The sequence below is a fragment of the Cryptomeria japonica genome, chromosome 7 (assembly GCF_030272615.1).
Source record: "Cryptomeria japonica chromosome 7, Sugi_1.0, whole genome shotgun sequence".
Classification (NCBI taxonomy): domain Eukaryota; kingdom Viridiplantae; phylum Streptophyta; class Pinopsida; order Cupressales; family Cupressaceae; genus Cryptomeria; species Cryptomeria japonica.
The window spans coordinates 6,774,284-6,801,880 of NC_081411.1; positions in this window are offsets into that span (position 1 = coordinate 6,774,284).

Genomic DNA, 27,597 nt, shown 5'->3' on the forward strand with positions numbered 1-27,597 from the left:
TTGGTGTAGGAGCAGCTAATTGTCAGGTAGTTTTGAGTCCAGTTTCTACATTTTGGTGTGTTTGTTCATAGTTTGGTTTGCATTGGTGAATAAGAGTATTCTCTTAGGTATTAATATGTTTTTTTAGTGCTTTGGTAGGTTGAATGCCCTTAGGAGAATGCATTTGCTCAATTTTGTCTTGTAAGCCCTTGTAAGCCTAAAATGGCAAAATCTTGCATTTTTGGGAAAAATGCCTTGAATAGATTTGTTTGGCATTGGAACATGTCAATGTAATATTTTTTAGTCATCTTAGTTTGTTTGAAGGAGAGAATCAGGCTTGTTAGGCAAAAATGCACTTTTTGGCAAAAGTTGTAAAAGTTGCTTGACAACTTTTTGCAACATTGAGTAACTTTTACCATTTTTGTGCAAAGGGTTGGTTAGGCAGCTGATGGAGAGTTATTTAGGAAAAAAATGGAATATTAAATCTTGGAGAATCAATGTAATGAGGTTTTTCAATGCCTGGAATAGATTGGAATAAATTTTGAGACCAATTTTGAAGTTTTACATTGCATTTTGTCAAGAATTAGAGCACCAATCCATACTTAATGGATTGATTGCATTGATGTACCTTTATTATTATTTTTTACATGTTCTTATAGTACTGAGGAAGGAATTTGATTATTTTATTTGTAGGTTTGGATTGAGTTTCTCATTTTGTAAGCTCTCGGCTTGAGTAAGGGTTTGAGAGGCCCAAACATAGTTCTAGTTTGAAGTCCTTTGAGTTCTTCTCAATAAACCTTGGGACTCAAGCCATAGAACCTTTGTATAGTTTAATAACTTTTATTTTCCCTAGGAGGTCATTGAAAAGACAATGAGCATCATTTCCTAGGTGAGTTCAGTCATAGCCTAGTTAGGAAATGAATGAGATTATGCAAGTGTTTGTAGGAATGAGAAGGGATGGAGTTTTAGAGTGTTTGGGATGATTAAGTGATGTGTGGTAGAACATATGTGTGAATTTAGAGGCATGGAAAATCAAGGAAGACACCTAAACCTTGGAAAAAGACCAAAACAAGCCTAAAACCACCTAAAACAAGCATTTCTCAGGTTATGTACCTATATGGTTAGACTAAGATTCCTAAATACAAAATTTGGAAAGTAATTCCAAAAGGGTATCCTGATCAACAAAGATTTTGTGTGGATCTTTGGAGAATTTGGGAGAAAATCCACAAAAACCGGTTTGGTAGGGCTAATTGGGGCTCTTAGGCTACTATGCCTAGAAAGTAGGAAAAGGAAGGAGCGATGAGAAAAGAATGAAACCCTCCCTCAAAACCAATTGATTTACTTAGGAAAACATCACAAACACCTGCTACAACCTCTGTAAGCACTTGTGAGGAGTTTTAGAGTATAAGGTTGGATTTACCCTGGTGAATCTCATAGGTGTCCAAATTGTTTTGAAGACAATATGAAAAAAGATTGAAGCCCACTAGGACAACATTTGACTGCCCTTAAAAAAGTTGTAAGCTCTCTATGAGTAGCTTCCCCATCATTTCTTATCCCTAGTATTAGAATCAGATAAAATTATCCTCTTACCCTTCCCCTTCAGTTTCACCTTGTAACTAAAGGTTTCGTTTGCCAACGAGATATCATTGTTCTTCTTGGGGATTTTGATCATCTTCTTATGGGGGTTAGAGGCAATGGCCTTGAATTTGGATTTAGAATCATCTGAACCATCACTAGGGGTATAATCCTCATCTTTATCATCCAAACTAGCCTTCACCCTATTAACCCTATCTTCCAAATGCTCATAATTTAAAATTATTAAACCCTGATGAGCCAAAGGGCTTGACTTAGGGCTCTTAATGTGGTCAGCTTGACAATAATTAAGGGAAGAAACTAGATAATAAGTAAAGGAAACCTTATTCCCATATCTAAAATGATTCAGAAACACAAAATGGTAGCTATAAAATTTAGTAAGCCTCCCATCAACCGTAACAAATTCCATTATCACTTTCAACATTTAACACCAGAATATTTTTACTTGGTCAGGAGTGAAGTAAGTCCTATCGTGCTTAACAAATCTCTCCTTTTCATCTTCGTTCTTGGGTAATGTCTTCACTGCATTGTCAGAGAATTTTCTATCCCTGAAGAATTTGGCCCATTCCATCAACAACTCTATCACCTCCACAACCAACTTCTTATCCACCTTCACCATCTACCCAAATAGAGTGACATTATTTTTGTTCCATCCCTTGACAAAGATTTTGGAAACATGGTCATTTTTACCATGTAGCTTCTCCATATAACCTATTATCCCCCCTTTATGTAATCTTCTCCAAACTTTTTGTTCCTTCTTCCAACCTTCACAACTCATCGGCTCATTCCTGTTAATATTGTCCCCCATAGTTTCAGCAGTTCCAACAACCCCTCCTTCACGAGATAAAAAATAGACTCTGCAAAAGCAACAAAGAATTTTAATCATGTTTTACTCACCATGGACTAACACATTTATTTTATGTGTGAGTTGCACTATGTATCTGTCTTCATGTTGGTGTGGAATTTGTATGGGGTGCGAGGAGATGATTTCTCGTCACTCACTTCAGTGAGACACATAAAGTCATGATTCTCCTTAAGTGGTATGGTTACCATGTTTGTATATATGTATATGTGTGGTTTGGTGATGCAAGAACTATGGGTACAAGGTATCGACTCCACCTAGCTCCACAAGTCTGAGCGTACCTAATTAACTCGATAAAAGTGGAGGAGATGGATTTAAGGCCCTAAATGTCATCCCTAGCCTTTCTCGACTATGAGTGTTGTCAGTCATTTGTCAATCTTGTAAGATCACCAAGTAGGCCACCTTTCCGACTTTGGTGTGTGGGTCATGTCTATATTTTGTTTAGTTGAGTTTTACTGCTACTTTATGTGAGATGAGTTATTAATAATTAATGTATATCATCAAGCATTAATTAAATAAGGGATAAATGTTATAGGACCCTTATATTATAAAAATAAATAAATCAATCTTACCTAGGAATCTAATTAAATTATTTGGTTAATGTATCATATAATGGATTTTATATTGTGCTATGTGTTTTGTAAAAATTTATTAAGACTTTTATAAATTAAATATCTTGTTGATTTTTTAGGTGTGAGGAATTTAAATTTAAATTTAAATTTAAATGTATTGATTTGGAAAAAGTATTTTGAATTTTTATTTTTGGAAAGTTATACTTTTCCAAAGAAAAGATTTTGACCTAAAAGATATTTTGGAAAAATTCTTTATATTTGAAAATTTCTCAAAATGAGGGGTCTTTGTATTTTGACCAAAATTGCCTCTCTATGGTTGGAAGTGATTTTCTAGAAGCATTGAAGAAATTTTGAAGGGGATTCAGTTGGGTGTAAAGCTTGAATCCATCTTCCATTCCTTATTTCCTGGAAACTAGTTGAGGTAGGGTTTCAAATCTCTAGTTTGAATTTAGTGTTGATTATGAAATCTCTTTGTGTTTGTATAAAATTCTCTATTTTTGATAATTTATTTTCTTAAAGAATTGTTTTTAATATTTTTTGGGGCATATGGTGCCCTGTTGGCAACCCCACCCACGAGTACCCACTCTATGGGTTCTGTGGGAACTTGACAATCATGGGCATCCCATGGGAATCCACGATGTGGGTGCCACGGTACTCCACACCCATCGTATCCTTGGGGAACCCACGTTGTGGGTTCGACAACATTCCACGGTCATGGGGGCCACTAGGGAAACCCATGGGCTATGGGTGACATGGCACACCCATAGCGTAGGTCTCCCACTCACAGCCTCCCTCCCCATTTTTTGGGGCCCGCCAGCAGTTAAAAAAAATATTTAATATTTTTTTATATTTACCATTTAAATATATATAAATATATATATATATAGTAGTATATTTTATTTTTAAAGTTATATGTTTAAAATATACTTACTCGTTCATTATAGTTAATTTAATCAGTTTTGAATTAGTTAATTTTATATTTGGAATATCTGATTTTTAATAAATATGATTTATATTTTATATGTATATATATAGATATTGTAAATGTACATATAATTATATATATGTCATTGTATATTATTTTTTGAACTATTAAATGATGTTAGTGAATACAACATTGGAGAAATGTATTATTTTAATAAAAAACTACTAATAAATTGGTTTAAATGAAATTTAGAAATTATAGTCAAACTTGGTCAACATGGATTAAATAGGAAAACAAATCTATTTTTGGGTATAAATGATTGGTTTTATTTCATGTATGTTTTGGCTTCTTAATTCAGTAATCATGAAATTCATTTATGCATATGTCATTATTGCCCTTTTCGTGTGTGTTCCCTATTGTATATTTTCATATCTAGGAAAAATTAATTAATTGAAAGAATTACAATGGGACAAAAATAGCTTTTAATTATATTATTGAATCATCTTTATGATTCCTTAAAATGGATATATGTTTACTGTGCAAGTGAAACCCTTTTTGGATATTTACAATTTAGGATTTTCGGTGTCTTATTTGAATAGAGAGATTCTTTTGTTTATGTTGGTATGTTGTTGAATGTGAATCAATCATGCAAGTTAATTGGTTAAGTTTTGATTTTGGTTATTCTTTCTTTATCCCTCTTGTGTTTTTGTCTTGGGAATAGACCAGTTTGTCTATTTCACACCTATAGTTGGTTTAAACTTGATAGAAGGCTTGTATAACCAAGTATGTTTCTTCAGTGTTTCTTGAACTCCTTTTGTTTGGTTGGTTTTTGTGTTTTTCCATTGCAGTCCTTTTGAAGTTGTGTAGTATCATAAGGAAGAGTGACTTCTAAGTGGGGGCCAAGGCCCAAAGTGGCTGCTAGGATAAGCCCTTGGAAGTTTGAGTAATAAGTGATAACCTAAATAATAAATTAGGGTTGGGTTTTAAAAAATTAATCAAGATTAATTGTCCCCCTCTCATGGTTGAGTTCTCGTATAGACTCGGGAAGCAGTCGGAAGTCTTGGAATGGAAAAACCAACCATCTTGTCTTCATGAAAAGTTTGTTGGGTTTGCATGAGTCATGGATGGGGATCGGGGGTTCGAGAGAGGATACCAAGATAACCCAAGATAGGGACCATGACCTATGGAGGCCTACCATGATAACCCATACCAGCTATGCGATGACACTCTTCCCTTATGCTCACTAGTGTGTAGTCTTGTGTGGGATTTTCTTGGAGTATTCTTATGGGAGTCATATTTGTATGCTTATGCCTTATGTGAGTACTGAATACCATGTTAGACCATGTGATGCTTTATTGTGGATTTATTTAGGGACTTATTCCTCTCTCCTAGCATGGAGGGGTGGTCATTTTTGGGCTACATGGTCAGGTGGTAGTGCCACTTTCCATCGAGTATTTTGTTCGTGCCTTTATTGTGAGGGATTAGCTTCATAGGTGTTGTAGACACATCTCTTGGATTTACTCCATTCCTAGTACCAGTTGGATCCTCTTCGTTCTCCTTGGATCATTTTTGTATCTCTTGGACCTTATGTGGTTGAGTGTATCATTTTTTTATATATGCCTTCATCGCAAGTTATAATTTGATGTAATCATTATGTATTTTTATGAGACTTGGTGTTTTAAGTGCAATGTAAAAGCAATGTATTAAATGATGATATTTAGATGGTAGGATTTATATTGTTAATTAAAATCATTGATGTAATTTAATTGAATGTATTATCATGAATGAAGCATAAAAATGTTAATGTTATCACATGAAAAGTATGAAATAATCATTGTTTAGTGTAATTTAGTTCCTAATGGATAAGTTTATATATTAAGTGGAGTAATTGACCTTAAGTAAGGATTAGTTTAATTAAGTAATCCACATTGGGAGACCCTTTAGGAGTTTAAGTTAAGTCTTCTATTTGTGCAATTTAAATGCAATGTTTATCTTAATGCTTCTTTTAGTTTAGTAATGTCAAAAGAAAATTATTTACTCTATTTTTCTAGTATTTTAGTTTAATCCTTTAGGGTTTCTTGGTGGGGAATTACACTAAATATACATAATTATCTAAATAATTAAGTTGCAACTGCTTACAATTGTCTTCAAGTGTGTTATATAAATGTCCTCATCAAAATTTTTGGCTTTAAGACTTATTCTCTTGATGTCAATAGTCAAAACAACCATTATGTTTTCTACTATTTTTGAATGATTTATTGCATAAAAACTAAAAATAGAATTTTTTTCTGACACAAAAAATAGTTTTAGAAATAAAATTTGTAGAACCAAACCAAAATCACACATTTGAAACATTTTGTAATGCATCTATTTTAGAAAGATTAGGAATACATAGAGTTTTGTAAGTGGGAAAATTGTACCGCAACTTTGAACTTGAGTACCACATCTATATCTATTGATCATGTATCTACAATAATTTTTCATGCAATTGTAAGATTTTACATTGCAACTATGAACTATATAATATCATAATCGAATCTATTCATAGTGCATCTATGTCTCTTTCAACTATAGAAATAATTTTCCTTGACACGACTGAGAAGATTTGTACATCTATTAATTTTCTTAATGCATCTACTCAAACTATGAAATTAGGGCTTAAACTTTTGAATCCAAACTTAAAACATCAAAACTACTTGACACCAAAGCCCGAGATAAAAACCCAAGCCACATATTAGATTATTTAGTTTAGCATTTCATTTTTTATATACTTACATTAATTTAGTTTAGAAATGCATCCTTATAGTAAATTTGCGTTCAATCATTCATCCAACATCATAATAAAAATCTAATGTAGCATTTCTTATATCATTTCATATCATATCATTATATTACCAAGAGTTGGACCTAAAACTCATGGATATAGTTTAGGTTTGACTTATATCAACCAACATCTTGATGATTGTTCTTTTGAGATTTAGGCTTTCCTTGCGTTGGTCTATTATATTAGTAAAGAATCAACATCCAAAATTGCTTAGAAAATAATCTAAAAACATAGCATTTAGTATATATTCATACTATTTATGTCAAGTTTGAACTTATTTGAACACCCTAAATAAGTCAACCACTAACCTAGATCAACCAACTTTTCTGATACACTAGGAAGGGGAAACTTTCTCAATACACTTGTGTTGACTAGAAAGAAATGATGCTACATGTCTTTTGGATTTTCAATGGTTGAATATTAATGATGCAGTCTTATCACATGTGTAAACCCACTCTTTGCAATATTTCAAGTAGACATAATACTAGGGCTTCTTGATTTTTCTCGATATCTTGGTTTTTCTCTGTTTATGTGATGGTGAGTATCTAAATTGGTAAGAAAAATTAGAACACTGGGGGAGATAAAGATAGGGTTGATCTGACTTCATATCATAAGTGGGAGCAAAACAAGGATATGGTGATTTAGATCACAGATGGTGGCCTCATCCCATACATTAAAAAATTACATGGTCATGATCCCAAGGTGAGGGAAGGGTTTGTTAATGGATAGAATAATGGCATCCTCAATGCCTATGGTGCAGAGTTTAGAATTGATGAGGAGATAATTGTGGGTATCAGTAGTTTGCAGATGGAGGAAAATAAATTCTATAGAGAATGCCAAGCGACAAAGGAAGCCCCCTCAATTTTCTTTGACAAGCAGAGAAAGAAATAAAGAGTTAGAAAAATGATAGAGGGGGGCTCCAATAGTAAACACCTGATGAGAATATGGGCCAATCTTGCAGGAGTGGTTATGAGGTACATTACTCTTGATGCCCACTATGTCAATATTTTTATTTATCATTTCACTATTTTAAACCAATTTAGACATGATAGGAAAATTTCTATGTTGTTTTACTTGTTATCCTCTTTGGAGCAAACTTTCAAATTATGCAAATAAATGTGAAAACCTTATTTTACATGAGGGTCTTATCCTTATTATTATGGAATATGCTAAAAAAATGAATTCAAGGCCTTATTGGCCCTCAAATGTGATAGTGATCCCAAATCCTAGACTGGTCATGACATGCAGTTTGTGTCTGATACTGAAATTGAGGATAAATGGATGGCTATGTATTGGTGAGACCTTTAGGGGTCGGAAGAAGATCCAGAATATAGGCCCTTTGAGGAAGAGGGTCCCCCTACTAAGGTCTCTCCTAGCACTAATAGTAGTAGCAAGTGTAAAACCCACCTATAAAGGCAACCAAAAAGAACATTATTTTTCATAAAATTTTAATGATATTGTATCCTATAATGTGAGGTTTTAGCCACAACTTCTTTTTACCCTATTTTTATTTGCCTTTTTCTTTTCCCCTTCCATGAAGAAAAACCATCCACAATGTCAAAATCATCGTCAAGGTTAATTATGTAATTTTGGCTATCTTGTGTATCTCTTCAAGCTTCTTCCATCGAACTACCATCTAACCAAATTAACTCATTTTTTATCTTCCTCTTAGTTATTTCCTTCTTCATTAATAGTTGGTGCAACTATATTTTTAAATTAATTGGGGAAGGGCCCCGACTCATTATGAATTAGAGAAAAAAACTAGAGAAAAAAGCTATTGTGGGATGAGATGATAAAGTTAAACACTAGTAACTCAAGTATAATACAACAAAGCTAAATCAAACCTAAAACACAAAATACTCAAAATCAAAGCTATCTAACAAAGAAGTGGGCCGAATGCAACAATCTAATATTTTTGGGACAAAAGGAAATGACTCTTTTTCTTTCATCACACAACTATCCAAGATGAAAAATTCTTCTTCAAGGAAACAATGGTAGTAGTGTTTGCAGATCCCTCAAAAGTAGTAGACAAGTTGGATAGGTGAGCTATCAAACCTAAAAGGATAACTTCAGAGCTCGGGGAGAGGGAATTAGGGGCCACATAAGGGATAATGCAAGTGCTTTAAATGTCACTTGAAGGAGTCAAAGGAACACCCAGAACATGATTTGACATAGAGCCAAGAGAAAGGGTCACCAAAATAGAAGAAACACCAATTTATGTTGCATGAGATGTATTTAGATAGGAACCATAAAAGATGAGTATATATGAGCCATCGAAGTAGAAATTTTTCAAAGAGGGGGGACAAAATATGTCAGATATTTTGATGTAGTTTAAATCTACAAAGAAAGGTGATGAGATGGCACCATTCAAAATCTTTCCACAAGGTAGGAGAGGAGTGAATCCAAGAGCCAAAGGATAGAGAGAAGCCAAGTTCCCAATTGCAAAACAACATCTACACCTAAACGATATCCCTTCATAGTGTTGGCATTATAATAGACAAATGAGATCATTGGCATTCCAATTACAGTGAGAGATTGTTGATATTTCAATAAGGATATTGAGAAGGTTGTTGATGATTATGGATATAACTGATTAAGGATGTTTACTATCTTAATATTACTATTTTGTCATTGATGTTAAGAAATTGATTTTCTGACTTAGTATGATATTGCCATATCTTAAGAAGTATGATTTGATGAGTATAAAGATGTTAGTAAAAGACATAGAAAGAATATGATGAATAAGGGGAGAAATAAGTTATTCAATGGGCAACTATTACCAAGTTAGACAATGATGAGATCATGATGTTTAGATTGTTTTGATATCCTGCATATGATATTATTTGAAAGGTTAATACTATACAATGTTACCAAGCAAAGAACCTAGTTGGTAAACCCTAAGGAACCTAGTCGGTAAACCCTAAGGTTATCGCTATCGGTTAATGAAGGCAGAATGTCTACCAAGTGAAGTTTAGTATTTATTGAGTTGCAACCAAGTAATAACAGAATGCATTATTTAATGAAGGAAGCTGATGAGCTGGAGTTGATTAAATGATTGGTAAGTTGTGTATGAAGTTTGTTAAGAATCTATGGCAATGAAAGATCAGCAGGAAGATCTATAGCCTAGATTGAACCGCAATACCCTAGCACAAGTTCCAAGGTGGGATTAAACATTTTCAGATCGAAAGATACATTGAACCTGGACAAGATTGAAGATTTGTTGGCTATGATTGATCATGGGAAATGTGATCAAGGAGATTAAGCGGTTACCTAATTGTTTATAAATAGGAAACTGTTGATAAACAATGTATGTGGGAAAGTGTATGCATAGGGATGCTACATAGTGATTACTGAGCACAGAAGCTTGAAGACCTGTTTTGAATAACAGAGTATAGAGCCTAGCAGATAGACAAGATTATTTCTATGTCTAGATTGTATTGAACAAATAGGAATCTGCTTTAGCATTTTTAGATGTGAAGTTGCAGATAGATTTTTATTACTGTTATTTGGTGAAAGTGATAGAAAATCTCTTAACCAAGTGGACTTAACAGTCTTATTTGTAAAACCCTCTAGCAAGGTGACATTCTTATTGAGTGTTTGAAATCCTTTAACAAGGTCACTTCTAACAATGTGTTTGTAATCTTTAATAGGATTTTCTTTTAACCGAGCATACTCTAGAAGAGTATATTTCTTAGTGGGTCCGAAATCCCACAGTGGTTTTTCCCTATTTGGGTTTCCACGTTAAATCTGGTGTTATGAGGTTTATGGTGATTCTATGCTTTTAAGTTTGCATGTTTGACAGTTTTGGTTATATTACTGATATATATGTTACCGAGGTTGAATCTGATGGTTTTATGGATGATTAAGTTTGTATGATTCACCCCCCCCCCCCTCTCATCTTGTTGGGTATTGGATCTGTACTTATATTAAGTATCAGAACTATAAATTGGTATCAGAGCTTTGGACTCCAGAAGAAAAGTTTAAAGGAACTTGAGGCAAAGATTCAAAGATGTATAAGAGGGATGCACCAAAGCTAAACAAGTCTAGTTTCTCTACATGGCAGAAAAGGATGAAGCGACACCTATTAGGAATTGGGGAATATGATGTCTATTATCTGGATAATGATTTTGTTACACCTAGAACCTATCCATTGACAATGGAAGAAATAAAGGCAAAGCAAGAACATATCCAAGCAATGATTGAGATAACATCTACATTGACCGACTCAGAGTTTAATGATCTAGAAGGTTGTGTTGATGCTAAGGCAATGTGGGATAAGCTCATATCTGTGTATGGTGGAGATGAACATGTTCAAAGAGCAAAAGTGGATAGTCTAAGAGGACAACTTGAATCTATGAGGGTGAATGAAGGTGAAAACATAACCCTATACAGTACAAGACTAAAGGAGATTATCAATCAAATCAAAGGAGCAGGAGGAACTATTGAAGAAAAGGATGTCACTAGTAAGTTATTGAGAACCCTCCTACCTGCCTATGCAATCCGAGTCTCTGCAATCAATGAATTGAGGTCTGTACCCAATATGCCAGTCTCTTTAGATGCTACTATTGGTAAGCTACATGCATTTGAGTTAACTTTGATAACAGTGGATCATCAGTAAATAAGATTGAATCTGCATTTTGTTCTTTTCATCTTGATGAATCTAATGATTACAATGAAAGAAAGTATAAGTACTCTGAAGGCGATCACAGTGGAGAAAGTGAAAGATTTCATAAGAACATGGAGGAGGTACACAAACTATGAGGAAATCAGAAAGCAAGAAGAGTTTGAAGCACTATTAGCCAGAAGGTTACCGAGAGGTAAAGGTAAGTATAAAGGAAAACTACCTTTGAAATGTTTCAATTGTGATAAGATAGGACATATGGCTTCTAACTATCCTGATAAAGAATCCAGTGAAAAGAGAGATTACCGAGATGATAGACAGAAAGATAATCATTATAGAGGACACTGAGACTTAAGGAGAAGAGATAAGAAGACATGCCTAATAGCTGATGAGGAATCTAATGATGATAAATCAGATGAAACTGATATAGAGGAAGTTGTTTATGTGGCTATTAAAGATGGATCTGATGAAGAAAGGTGTGAAGAAAAAGCCCTACTATCTCACATAAGTAAAAATGATTCATGGATTATAGATAGTGGATGCTCGCATCAAATGACAGGTGATAAACACAAGTTTGTTATACTAGAAGACTATGATGGAGGCTATGTAAGATTTGGTAATGATGCACCATGTCTGGTAAGAGGTAAAGGATCTATAACACTTCTTGATAATGCTAAATGTAATGATTTTTATTGGGTTGAAGGTTTGAAATACAATTTGTTGAGTGTAGCACAGCTAAACAACATAGGTTAAAGAATAGAATTTCAGAAAGGAATTGTCAATGTTTATGACAAGCATGGAAAGTTAGCTGCTATCGGGACACAAACAAAAGGTAACACAATTCACCTTGACTCAACTCGAAATAACTGTTTATATGCAAAGATAGAGGATACTTGGTTATGGCATAAAAGGTTTTGTCATATTAATTTTGATAATCTGATCAAAATAAGTAAGAAGCACCAAGTAAGAGGTCTACCGAGTCTTGAAAAACTTGAGAATGCCATGTGTCGAGGATGCTAGAAGGGTAAGATGACAAGATCAAGCTTTACAAGTAAGTCCTACACTTCTAAGGGAATTTTAGATCTTGTGCATACTGATCTTTGTGGTCCTATGAAAGTTCAGAGTTATTATGGAGATAAATATTTTATATTATTTGTGGATGATTACTCAAGGATGATGTCAGTCATGTTTTTAAAAGAAAAATCAGAAGCTTTTCAAATGTTTAAATGGTACAAGGCAAGAGTTGAAAATGAAACAGGAAGACAACTGAAATGTCTTAGATCAGATAGAGGAGGAGAGTTTACTTCTGATGAGTTCAACTTATACTGCAATGATCATGGTATAAAAAGACAAGTCTCTGCACCGAGAACTCCACAAAAAAATAGGATAGCTGAGAGAAGAAATAGATCTATCGTGGATTGTGCAAGAACCTTGATGATTGAAAAGAAAGTTCCACAAACATTTTGGAGAGAAGCAATAAGCACAACAATTTACACCCTGAACTGAGTACAACTGAAGAAAGGTACTTTGAAGACACCTTATGAAATCTGGTATGACAAGAAACCTAATGTAAGTTATTTTAAAATCTTTGGAAGTAGATGCTATGTTCACAAAGATGATAGAAATGGTAAGTTTGATCAGAAAAGTGAAGAAGGAACATTTCTAGGTTATTCTTCTAGAAGCAAAGCATTTAAATGTTTGATCAAATTATCTAACAAAATAGTAGAAAGTGCAAATGTGAAAATTGATGAATTTATAGAAAGAAATGATAAAGGAAACTCCAAAGAACCAGAAGATTATGAAGGATTTGTCTATGTTCAACCGAGAAGTCCTACTGAGAAGACTGTTGAAGAAAATGAAGAGAATATCCAGTTACCGAGTGATGAAGAAGATCATACAAAGCCTACCAAGCCTATACTAGCAAAGTATGTTAGAAGGAATCATGCACCAAGTCAGATTATAGGAGATAAGAATGATCCAGTGATGACAAGGAACAAACTGAGACAAAACACATGTCTAATATCTGAATTTGAACCAAGAATAGTGAGAGAGGCATTTAACAGTGAAGATTGGATAAATGCTATGACAAAAGAGATTGATCAAATCAAGAAGAATGACACATGGACACTGGTCCCATGATCAAAGGGCAAAAATATAATCGGTACAAAGTGGATTTTCAGAAACAAGTTGAATGAAAAAGGTGAGGTCATTCAGAAGAAAGCAAGACTATTTTGCAAAGGTTATGCCCAAGAAGAAGGAATTGATTATGGTGAGACTTTTGCACCTGTGGCAAGACTTGAAGGAGTAAGAACATTGTTGGCATATGTTGCATTCAAAAATTTCAAGGTATATCAAATGGATGTTAAATCTGCATTTCTGAATGGTATATCAGAAGAAAAAGTTTTCATTGAACAACCTAAAGGATTTGTTGAAGGAGAAAATAATGATTAGGTATGTAAATTAAACAAAGCTTTATATGGTTTGAAGCAAGCACCAAGAGCATGGTATGAAAGATTGCATTCATATTTGATCAAAATTTGTTTTATAAGAACAAGTGAAAACAACAATATGTACATGAAGAATGATGAAAATGTAATACTGATCTCAACCATATTTGTTGATGATATTATATTTTGTGGAAATGACTCTCTATGCAAGAACTTTGGAAATGAAATGAGCAAAGAATTTGAGATGTCATTAATCGGTGAGATAAAGTATTTTATAGGTCTGTAGATACTGCAAATGAAGGATGAGATTTTCATTACCCAATCCAAGTACATAAAAAAAATCTTAAAGAAATTTGGTATGGAGGATTCAAAACCTGTAAGTACTCCTATGACTACCAACTATAAACTATCAAAGAATTATGAATCTGCATCTGTTGATGAGACACTTTACCAATCTATGATTGGAAAGTTGCAATATGTTGTTCACAGTAGGCTTGATATAGCACATGCAGTAGGTATAGTTGCAAGATTCTCTACAGATCCCAAGGAAACACACATGACAACAATCAAAAGAATTTTCAGATACTTAAAAGGCATTGATGATTATGGCCTAGTATATCGGAAAGGAAATGTCTTTGATTTAAAGGTTTATACTGATGCTGATTGGGCATGCAACATTGATGACAGGAAAAGCACAAGTGGAGGAGCTTTCTTTTTAGGAGAAAGACTAGTGAGTTGGCTTAGCAAGAAACAAGGATGTGTTTCACAGTCAACAGTAGAAGCTGAATATGTTGCTGCAGCACTGAATTGCACCAATATAGCATGGATCAAACAACTATTGGAAGGTATAAATGAGCAAGTTACCGAGCTGGTAACTATATTCTGTGATAATACTAGTGCCATTAATATTTCAAAAAATCCTGTTATACACTCTAAGACAAAGCACATATCTATCAAATATCATTATCTTGGAGAAGAAGTTCAAGAGAAGAAAGTGGTGTTGGAGTATGTTAGCACAAAGGAGCAAATAGCAGATATCTTCACCAAGCCACTACCAAGGGACTCTTTTGACTATCTCAAAAGTCAGTTAGGGGTCCTACCCCTATCTTCCATTCACTGACTGAGTTCGGTGAAAGCATCAATTCGATGACTCTATAGAATATCTTTTAGGAGTTGATGTTGATTTACACACTTTAGGAGGTTTTCTAAAGGTGTGCAGGAAACAAATAAGAAACAATTAGGAAACAATAACAGGGAGCAGGAATTGAAGACAAAATGCTCTGACCAAGACTAAGTTGATACATAACAGCAAGGAATTCACTTCTCAGTGGAAGAAATTATGTTTTAGTTCTTTTCATTTTTGGCATTGTTGTCAAAGGGGGAGAAGACTAATGTATGGGGGAGAAGACTACATTTCAGAACCAGGGAGAAGACTAATGACAGAAGAAGAGAATTTCATGTTTCAGCAATTAGAATCAATAAAGTCAAATAAATTGGTTTTCCCATCAATGCCAAAGGGGGAGATTGTTGGTATTATAACAAACAAATGAGATCATTGGCATTCCAATTACAGTGAGAGATTGTTGATATTTTAGTAAGGATATTGAGAAGGTTGTTGATGATTATGGATATAACTGATTAAGGATGTTTACTATCTTAATATTATTATTTTGTCATTGATGTCAAGAAATTGATTTTCTGACTTAGTATGATGTTGCCATATCTTAAGAAGTATGATTTGATGAGTATAAAGATGTCGGTAAAAGACATAGAAAGAATATGATGAATAAGGAGAGAAATAAGTTATTCAATGGGCAACTATTACCAAGTTAGACAATGATGAGATCATGATGTTTAGATTGTTTTGATATCCTACATATGATATTATTTGAAAGGTTAATACTATACTATGTTACCAAGCAAAGAACCTAGTTGGTAAACCCTAAGGAACCTAGTCGGTAAACCCTAAGGTTATCGCTATCGGTTAATGAAGGCAGAATGTCTACCAAGTGAAGTTTAGTATTTACTGAGTTGCAACCGAGTAATAACAGAATGCATTGAATGAATAAAAGCATTATTTAATGAAGGAAGCTGATGAGTTGGATTTGATTAAATGATTGGTAAGATGTGTATAAAGTTTGTTAAGAATCTATGGCAATGAAAGATTGGTAGGAAGATCTACAGCTCAGATTGAACCGCAATACCCTAGCAAAAGTTCCAAGGTGAAAATGCAAGTTCCAAGGTAGGATAAAACATTTTTAGATCGAAAGATACATTTAACTTGGACAAGATTGAAGATCTGATGGCTATGATTGATCATGAGAAATGTGATCAAGGAGATTAAGCGGTTACCTGATTGTTTATAAATAGGAAACTATTGATAAACAATGTATGTGGGCAAGTTTATACACAAGGATGCTACATAGTGATTACCGAGCATAGAAGCTTGAAGACCTATTTTGAATAACAGAGTATAGAGCCCAACAGATAGACAAGATTAGTTCTATGTCTAGATTGTATTGAACAAATAGGAATCTCCTTTAGCATTTTTAGATGTGAAGTTGCAAATAGATTTTTATTACTGTTATTTTGTGAAAGTGATAGAAAATATCTTAACCAAGTGGACTTAACAATCTTATTTGTAAAACCCTCTAGCAAGGTGACATTCTTATTGAGTGTTTGAAATCCTTTAACAAGGTCACTTCTAACAAGGTGAAGATCCTAACAGATCTGAGGGAAATCCCTTAACCGGGTCACATCTAGCAATGTGTTTGGAATCTTTAACAGGATTTTCTTTTAACCGAGCATACTCTAGAAGAGTATATTTCTTAGTGGGTCCGAAATCCCATAATAGTTTTTCCCTATTTGGGTTTCCACGTTAAATCTGGTGTTATGAGGTTTATGGTGATTCTATGCTTTTAAGTTTGCATGTTTGACAATTTTTGTTATATTACTAATATATATGTTACTGAGGTTGAATCTAATGTGTTTATGGATGATTAAGTTTGTATGATTCACCCCCCCCCCTCTCATCTTGTTGGGTATTGGATCTGTACTTATATTAAGTATCAGAACTATCACATTGTCTAGGATATATCTCAATTGTAGCTCTCCAACCTCAATAATGATCTAAGCGGGAAGTTGTTTGGAGAGGTACAAAGCCACTAAAAATTTTACATATGAGGTGTGGGAGAAAATATTGTTATTAGGATCAACTTGGATAAATCAACCCAACATGTTTCCAATATATTCAATGGAAAAAGTGAATCCAAAGTGGACGAGGAGGTGGGAAAGACAACGTAGGTAGGGGAAAACTCAATACCTGATCATTAATATGATTGAAGGATGGTCTCCAAGGGCCAACATATAGGGAACGTGTGTTACTACTTATCAAGTTTCCATTAGTTTTATATCCAAAGTCATCCTATATACTCTAGTTGGTTAGTACTACCGAGATATTTAGTCGGTATGCATAGTTTAGTTGGTTATAGAAGAAAGTAGTCACAGAACCTAGTATGTACCGAGCTATCTACCGAGTATCATTCTATGTCTACCGAGCAACAAAGATAATACATTAAGATGATATACACCGAGTGGAACGTGTTACCAGATTCATTGAACCTAGACACACATATGAAAACGTGTTACAAGATTGAGGAACATAGAACTATTATCACATTGGAAATTTCACTTAAAGATTTTGTATGATTTTGAGGTCATCTAACCAATGAAATATTTTGCCTGGTTATTCATTCGAGAAATTGTGTTTGTAAGATCGAAGCATTGAATCAGATCACCGACATAAGAGGTCTATTTATACAGCATTGTTTGAAGATAAAAATAAGATGTGGATATACACAAGTGTATGAAGACTATTACAGAGACACAAAGGTCACCGAGAAGGTTTTCAAAGAATAGTCGAAGAACAGAGTAAGAAGAAGGGTTTACCAAGTTACTATGTGGGTTACCAAGGTATGCTATAAGCAAGGTAACTTATTCTGAGCACATAGAATCTGCTATAACATTCCAGATGTAAAGTTGCAGATATTTGTAATGATTTTATTGTAATATTTAGAAGTTGTAAGAGAAACCTTTAATAGGGTAAAAGACTCTAATCAAGTCTATAAATTATAAAGCCTCTAACCAGGTGCAACACTTAGTTTAAGTGTTGTAAAATCCTTTAGCAAGGTAGATCTAACAGATCTTGATACTCCTAACAGGGTAAGCTATCAGAAATAGCTAAATATGTAGCTCTAACCTAGCAACCTTTATTATTGCAGTAGTGAAGTTGTGGGTGCCATCCCCACCGCAGTTTTTCTCTCTAACCAAGAGTTTCTGCGTAACCCAAATATAAGTGTTATGGAGTGAATCATGTATGATTGTTATTTATTTGCTTTAGCTTTATGTTATGTTACAGCAGCTTTTGGTTTATGCATAATAGTTAAGATATTGTTGATAAAAGGATTTGAAGTACTGATTCACCCCTCCCCTCTCAGTACATTAGCTTTCCATATTGGGCCTAACAATTGGTATCAGAGCTTGGATCTTGGAAAAAGGTTTAACTGCCTAAAGAGAAAGATCTTATCAATGGAAGGCTACAAACAATCTCAAAGGATTGTGTATCTGCAAGAAGAATTGGATCATGCTAATCAAGTGATTGCAGACATGCAAAGGCAAATACAAAAATCTCTGAAAGTGAGAAGAAGATTATTTGATGATTTGCAGGACTCTCAAGGGTTAATGGAACAAATTGAGACATCATCTAAGAATAGTATATCTGAAGAGACTGAAGAAATGATTGGAGTATTGAAAGAAAAGAACAAAGCGCTGGTTGATCAACTAAAAGAAATGAAAAGAGAAAATAAACATTTCAGCACACAAATGACTGAAAATCTTGATGCATTAAGGACAACTAAGGACAAAGTAAGAAATATAGAAAGAGAGAAACAACAACTTGAAGCTTTAGTATTTGATAAGAATGATGAAATCATAAGGTTATCTGGGATTCAACAAAATATGTTAGATCAACTGGGTTATGCACATCATGAAGCAATTCTGAAAGATGATGAGAATCAAGCATTAAAACTTGAAGTATCAAGGTTGACCAATGAACTTGAAATAGAAAGGAAATCCAAAGAAACACTGAAGAAGAGTTATGAAGCATCAAAGATGTTGGATGAACAATTGAATACAAGACGACCCTACAAAGATGCAGGACTCAGTTACAAAGGAAAAGACTCTACCAAGAAGGGAATCTGTACTATCAAGAGAGGAGAATCGTCAAAGCAAGCTGGAATCAAGAAGAAAATCAAAAGAAAGAAGCCTATTTGCAACTACTGTGGAAATCAAGGTCATACTGCCAACATGTGCCAAATCAGAAAAGGTAAGCAACTGAATGTCACTAAGTCCAATGGTTATTGTTACAATTGCAATAAATATGGTCACATATCTAATCAATGTAGGACAATGTCTGTTAACAATTATCAGAAGGCAAAATTCAAAGGGTTTTGTAAAAACTGCAATAGATATGGACATAGTATTGAGAAGTGTTGGTTTAAGCAAAAGAACTACATGTGGTCTACACACTGAGAAAATACTAGAGGTTACCGAACTCACACAGATCCCTACCGACAATATTCTACAATACCATGGGATTACAATACAAGGATATGGTGTGAATGTTGTGGAAGGTATGGACATATAAGTGCCAACTATTTTATAAGGTTTGGAATGAACAATCAAAGATCATGGAGAAATCTTGGTATGACATGTTTTCATTGTCACAAAGTTGGACACTTGGCTTGAGATTGCAGCGATCAACCTAGAGAAGACAATGAGGAAATAAAAGAGAAATTAAAGATGATTTAGAAAAAGAAGGAAATTATGTCAAATGAAGAATGCACCTTACCTATCGAGTTAGGTGCTCCTATTCCAAATTAATCGGTAAAGGTATGAAGGGACTGCACTTTCTCAAAGTTAAATCTTAAATAGTTCCTATTTTATTATGTACTTAATTCAAAATCTGCATAGTAAGATGTAACAGTAAGTTTAAAATTCTATCAAAGTATTTTGGAGCACTATATAGGAAACCTGTCAAGTCAGTGAATATAGGAAACCTGTCAAGTCGGTGAATACAGGAAACCGGTCAAGTTGGTAAATGAAGGAAGTCTGGCTACTCCGTTAAAACATAAAAAAGGGGAAAGAAAGTTTAGTGGAATTGAGTGCATTTAATGTTTTTCGACCTAACTTGCACGGAGCCCGATAAGGTATACTGTGTACTTAAAGCATTTTCTCAGTCATTTTCACTCACCAAAGTTTTCGAGAAGAGAAGAGAAGAGTGAATCAAGGTGATCAAACCTCCTACAAAGTAAAAATTCAAGATAGAATTTAATTAGTCGAGGATGTGAGATTCTTCACCAAATGTCGTGTAGAAGAGCTCGGTCACGTTGAAATCAAAGACTCCTATGATGAATTGTGCATCGATGGTAAAATGGATAGCAAGTATGAGCATATTAAGATCAAGGGATTGACTGAAGCCCTAGCCTATCCCCATGTGTTCAAACTCCAGTGGGTCAAGTTTGTTCTAAGCAGAGTTCATGATGACTTCATGTGGCTAGAAGAGCAACCGTTTAAGACCACTAAGGAAATCATTCATTTGATCACCCGTTACCCTATTTATGATCATGCTCGAGCCCAGAAAATGATATCACACAAGGAATTGATCAGTTTGATCGGAGTAGAATTAGATTCCAGAGGTCTAAAATTAAACAATGTCACTGATCCAGAACTAAAATTTGCTATTAGAGTAATTGGTTACTATTTCTTCCAATCAGCAAGGGAAAACAGTGTACCCTATGCAGCAGTGGACTTAGCATATAAAATTGTGAAGAAAGGCATGAAAATTGATTTATGTGAGGTGTTGCTGAAGAACCTATTTGAGAATCTGAACACAATTAGGAAGCCAAAGAAGAATAACTCAGCAAATATACTAAAGTTTGGATCACTGCTTGTATGCATGTTTTTCTACTTTGAGAAGTTCTTTCCAACAGTCGGTAAAGTTGTTTGGGAACTACACCGACCAATCACCCATCAGATCAATGACTTCATCAAGAAGCTAGGCAATAATTTTAATGATATTATGGATGATTAGTTCAATATGTTTCAGGAGAAAATGCATAACAGGTACCGGATTCCACCCCAGCTAGTGGAAAAATACAAAGATGACATATGTTTTGAAGTTGACACTGATTACTACTATGTGAATGCTATGGAACCTAGATCTCAATCTTTTCCACCCATGGGTTATGAGATTGATTTTGACCTCACACAACAGCAAATAGATGCATTCCTTACATTACCTAGGCATGTTACCAAGCTGAGGTATGGAACCTTTGAAGAAGTGAAGGAAAAAGTAAAAATAAGCATTGTAGTACCCAAAGCTACAAGAAAGGCAACAAAGATGATAAAGGCATTAACAGAGAAATTCAGAGAAGATTCAAGTCCTCCACACCTATCAAAGGCCCTCTAGCTATTACCGAAGAGGAATCTAAAGCCCAAGAGGCAGCTATAACACTGAGCACCGAATTGCCTAAAGGAAAAGTGTTGAAAAGAAAGAAACAAGATCCATCAAAGGTCTCACCGACTCCTCCATCAAAGAGACCTAACAAAAGAGCATCGACAGCTTCACCAAGTAAGAAAACAAAGAATGTTACTGTTCCAAGATAACCAAAACCTACAAGAAATCTACGCGGAGACTCATTTTGCCAAAAGAGTCTAGTGACACCAAATCTGAAGGTGCAAGCAAATTTCAAATTGTCAAGAGCAAGAAGGTAAATGTACATAGTGTTGAAAACTTTTGTACTAATCTGAAGGAATATGATGGATTTGGAGGATTTAGATATGTTAAATATAAATCCCAATCGACTGATGAAAATAGACAAATTGAAGTAGCTGTCATTTGCACACTTCTGAAATTCTGAGTGGTCCCATTAGAAGTATGTAATTCTCTTCCAAAAGAATTATATGCACATATTGATAACAGATGGCAATATGCCCTAGACTTGGAGAAACATATCAGAGAAAGAAGTCTTGTGCATCTCTTTCCTAACATGTCGGTAGATGAAATCAAGGATCATCTGAAAAATTGCCAAACATAATTCAGAGTCAAACAAAAGGCCTTGAAGCTGATGAATGACCTATATATTGAAGTGGAAAAGGAAATAAAAGAATAGTGGCAGGAAATCTTTCGCATCAAGGATGCTGGTGAACAATCTACAGTTGAAATAATTGATGTCATCGAGAAAGATCCTGATGTCATCGAGCAAGACCCTACTGACACCATTCAAACAGATGAAGATATCATGGATACAGAGGCACCGGAACAAGAAATGATAGAAGGCAATGCATATGCAAAACTTGTATCCAGTGAATCAATTTTGGAACAAGTTCACCCTTATCCACCAGTTAATCAACCTGTCTCAACTGAAGCCCCTTAGGATATGGAGCAAGGCACCAATGGTCACAAGTCTACAACAACATAAGGTACTTCTCAAGAATAGACCTCTCAAGCACCTTCTAGCACTGAAAATGTAGCTACTGAGGCACCAAGCACCAAGACACCCAAGGACGCTACAAAGGCTAAAGTTATCGACCAAAGTGTTGCCTCTACTGAGCAACCTACTGAGGGTCCTCAAGCCTCACAAGATATTGTATTGGTTCAACCAGCCAAAGGTAAAGAAAAGAAGCTAAAAAAGCATAGTTTCAAAGTTGATTTGTCAAAACCAATAGTGTTGCCCAATGTTGATATATCAAAATTAAAGGGGCAAGCACTCATTGATTTCAGTGAACTATGTAAAGCAAAGGCTGAACAAGAGAAGCAAATGGCCATACAAAAGAAGAATAAAGTACTTCAGAAGGTGAAGACACTATTGACAGATATGCTACCTACAACTATAGTGTCAACTGATGCAACCATCCATATTCAACTGGATGAACTCCTTAATCAGATAGAAACATCTGGAGTAGATGCATCCGAATACTTGAGCAAGCTAAAAGACAAAGAGCTCACTGCAAAGATGATTTAAGAGGTACAAAAAGCTATAGCTATTGGCAGAGTTAAACTTGTCAAATTTATTGTTGAGTTGTCCCCTCAACTCAAGCACATTCTTTATTTATTTCAGAAACTCTATACATTTTCTTTATTCATTAAAGACATCAAAAATAAAACTGAAGCAATTGAGAAAGAGATCACTGATCTCTCAAATAAGTTGACCCCAGAGCCCAATTCAGTTCAGAATTTTTATACCAAGCTTCAACAGCTCATGGCTCAACAATTGGAACTAAGGAATGAGGAACACAAGATCTGGATGGACATAATGACACTTCAGACATTATTCCTTCCTCATCTTTCATCCATCCAAGAATAGATAAATCGAGCCACATTTCTATCTACTACACAAGAGGGAAGCACCTTAGATGGCTTAATATCATTATTAGCTAATATTCAAGCACATAATTCTTTAATGGACAGTGTAAAGGATGCCCTCTCTGTCGCTCTCACTGAAGCACGGACCAAGTACAAATCCATTTTTGACCAGTTGCCACGACCGAATGGTAACTCAATTTTGATGTTTGTCAAAAAGGGGGAGTGATATAGTATTCAAAGTATCAAACAATAGGAGTGTAGTACACAGGGGGAGTATACTAAGTAGAGTGAGCAGAGTATCCTAGAGTAGTGAACCGAGCTGAATTAGCAAAGAACAAGAGCAGTACACTGATCATTGATCACCGAGCATACACATCAAAATTTTGTATAGTATATTGATAAGGGGAGTATATTTGATTATACTATTTCATTGACTAATGTATATACTGTCAGCTTAGTCAAATTTTGTAAACCATATAGATTTTTGAGTTATGACTTTGAAAGTAGTTTTGTCAAACATCTCAACTAATGTCAAAAGGGGAGATTGTTACTACTTATCAAGTTGCCATTAGTTTTATATCCAAAGTCATCCTATATACTCTAGTTGGTTACTACTACCGAGATATTTAGTCAGTATGCACAGTTTAGTCGGTTACAGAAGAAAGTAGTCACAGAACCCAGTATGCACCAAGCTGTCTATTGAGTATCATTCTATGTCTACCGAGCAGGAAAGATAATACACCAAGATAATATACACCAAGTCAAACGTGTTACCAAATTCATTGAACTTGAACACACATATGAAAACATGTTACAAGATCGAGGAACATAGAACCGTTATCACATTGGAAATTGCACTTAAAGATTTTGTATGATTTTGAGGTCATCTAACCAATGAAATATTTTTCATGGTTATTCATTCGAGAAATCATGTTTGTAAGATCGAAGCAATGAATCAGATCACCGACATAAGAGATCTATTTATACAGCATTGTTTGAAGATAAAAATAAGATGTGGATATACACAAGTGTATGAAGACTGTTACAGAGACACAAAGGTCACCGAGAAGGTTTTCGAAGAATAGTCGAAGAACAGAGTAAGTAGAAGGGTTTACCAAGTTACTATTGGGTTACCAAGGTATGCTATAAGAAAGGTAACTTATTGTGAGCACATAGAATCTGCTATAACATTCTAGATGTAAAGTTGTAGATATTTGTAATGATTTTATTGTAATATTTTGAAGTTGTAAGAGAAACCTTTAACAGGGTAAAAGACTCTAATCAAGTCTATAAATTGTAAAGCCTCTAACTAGGTGCAGCATTTAGTTTAAGTGTTGTAAAATCCTTTAGCAAGGTAGATCTAACAGATCTTGATACTCCTAATAGGGTAAGCTATTAGAAATAGCTAAATATGTAGCTCTAACCAAGCAACCTTTATTATTGTAGTAGTTAAGTTGTGGGTGCCATCCCCACCATAGTTTTTCTCTCTAAACAAGAGTTTATGCGTAACCAAAATATAAGTGTTATGGAGTGAATCATGTATGATTGTTATTTATTTACTTTAGCTTTATGTTATGTTACAACAACATTTGGTTTATGCATAACAGTTAAGATATTGTTGACAAAAGGATTTGAAGTACTGATTCACCCCTCCCCTCTCAGTACATTAGCTTTCCATATTGGGCCTAACAATGTGAACCTCATTTATAAACACCTAGTTGAAAAACAACATCCCTATCATCAATTGTGTCAAAGAAAAAAAAAACAAGCACAAGGATCAATTTCCACTTTATTTGACACCAATGAGTCCCAACAATTGGGGATATAAGAGTGCAATGCTAGAGGAGAAGATCCTAGATGATTAAATCTATCAACAAGTGTTAATTTCTCAAAATAAGGGATATAATCCAATACCTCCTAACCCAACACCACCACTGAAATAGAGGAGGCATAGGGGAGGTATTTAGCAAGAGGACCCCTTCAAGGGATTATGGAGCATGTCCACAAAGGAGTTTTTAAAAGGAGAGTTAATGGAGAATTTGTATGTAGGTAGAGTATTCTGGAAGTGGGATGACTTCAAGTTGTGAAATTTTTTATGCAACTAATTTTCAAACAAGAGAGCCATTGACAAGAGAACCATTACTTAGGGACTTGTTGCTTTTATTCACCAAGGTGGGAGAAATAGGTTTAAATTTGGGGGATGCAAGCATGTGTCAAAAGATCTCAGTAAAAGAAATTTGTCTGGAATGGAAGGTTGATACCTTATATTAGTTAGTACACGTATTGATGTTGTAGTTCTTGTTAGGACCCGAAGGCAACTGGGAAGGGGGGGTGAATCAATTGTCAATTAATTTCAACCAAAATATAACTTAATCAAACTTGATGCATAATGCCGGTAAACCAAACTTAATGTCGGTTAGCAGATTAATAGTTAATATCAATACCGGTGAAACTTAATGCATGAAATAGAAAGAGAAACAACATCCACAATACATAACACAAAGATTTGTACATGGAAACCCTATAAGGGGAAAAACCATGATGGGAAACCTTACCCACAATCAGATGATACTACTGCAGATAGTATGTGTATATAAATGGGGTCTGCACATGCAAAAATGCCAACCGCCTAGAGCTCACTGCTCAATCACAAAATAGGAGTCACAATCCCTACAATTGGATGGTTAAATTCAATGATAATGTATTGCTCAAAGTAGCATCTTTAATGTAGGATTGATTACTAGTTAAGCTCTGATAATCACCTTCATACCTTCCTTGAACCTTCTCTATGATCTACTCATATGATCTTCAATATTCACACATACCGTAACCTTTTTCTTCTCTTTTCATACCATATCTCATCTCACAAATGAGACCTTACATATATATGAAAACCTAAGACCAAATGTGTAGGTCAGCTCACTAAGAATATTACAATTAAATCAATTACAAATGAATCAAGATGCAATGCATCATGTCGGCTCAATACATTTACAATAATATCCAATCAATAAATCATCTCCATAACGTGTCATGCTGATCTGGAATAGATAATGCATGCTGGTCCATAACTTAGACCAATTTGTTGGTAATAGCAAATATGTCAACCTGATTAGACCAATAACCAAAACACCAAAACCAAGTATCCAGACCATGTCTTCAACATAGCCAAGTAATCTCTAGATGATAACAAGTCATCCTCAGTGTCAGTGAATAATATAACCTTTTGGTGAACAATATGCCAGTGACTATGCATAAGTCACTGAACATACTGGTGAACACAATGTGCCGGTTCAACAGAACCAATGTAGCCATAGATCTCAAGAAGGATAAGTTTTGACATCAATGACAAAAATAATTCAATACACCCATAATACCAGCAATCTCCCCCTTTGGCATTGATGGCAACACAAGATGGAAAAACAAATAAGTGCCAAAATCAGAATTCCAAAAACCAAAAAACCAACAATCTCCAGAATAGATCAATTACCAGAAATCAAAAAGAAAATGCAGAGAGTATATATCTCTCCCCCTAGGATAATGATTCCTAAATACAAAGTTTTTCCATAGATATCTCTCCGCCTTTGACATCAAATGCCAAAGCAATACAAATACCAAATCATACAACCAAATAATCCCAATTACAGTAACTATTTGTTATAACCAACTACTCCCCCTAAGAAGTAGCTCTCCTCCAGTGGTGCTCTTTCTGTCATCTACATCTCCTGCCTAATTTGCATCGGTGTATGCACATAAATCAGAATTTTCATCTTTAGGATACCATAAACCAATATTTTTTGTGCCTTGTAGATACCGGAAAATCCTTTTCACTGCTAATTCATGATTTTCTTTAGGATTACTCTAAAATCTTGAAACAATACATATTGCATTCATAATATCAGGTCTTGTTTGTGTCAAATACAGTAAACCTCCAATCATAGATTTGTACCTTGTTGGATTAACAAGAGCTGAATCATCCTTCAATGTCAATTTATCAGTTGTAGTCATAGGAGTACTTACCAGTTTAGAGTTTTCCATAAAAATTTTCATATGAGGTGTGGGAGAAAATATTGTTATTAGGATCAACTTGGATAAATCAACCCAACATGTTTCCAATATATTCATTGGAAAAAGTGAACCCAGAGTGGACAAGGAGGTGGGAGAGCCAGTCTAGGTAGGGGAAAACTCAATAGGATCCATATTGTGATTGAAGAAGGGTCTCCAAGGGCCAACAAATAGGGCATGTGAACCGCATTTATAAACACCTAGTTGAAAAACAACATCCCTATCATCCATTGTGTCAAAGAAAATTAAAAAAAACAATGTAGGCATAAGGATCAATTTTCACTT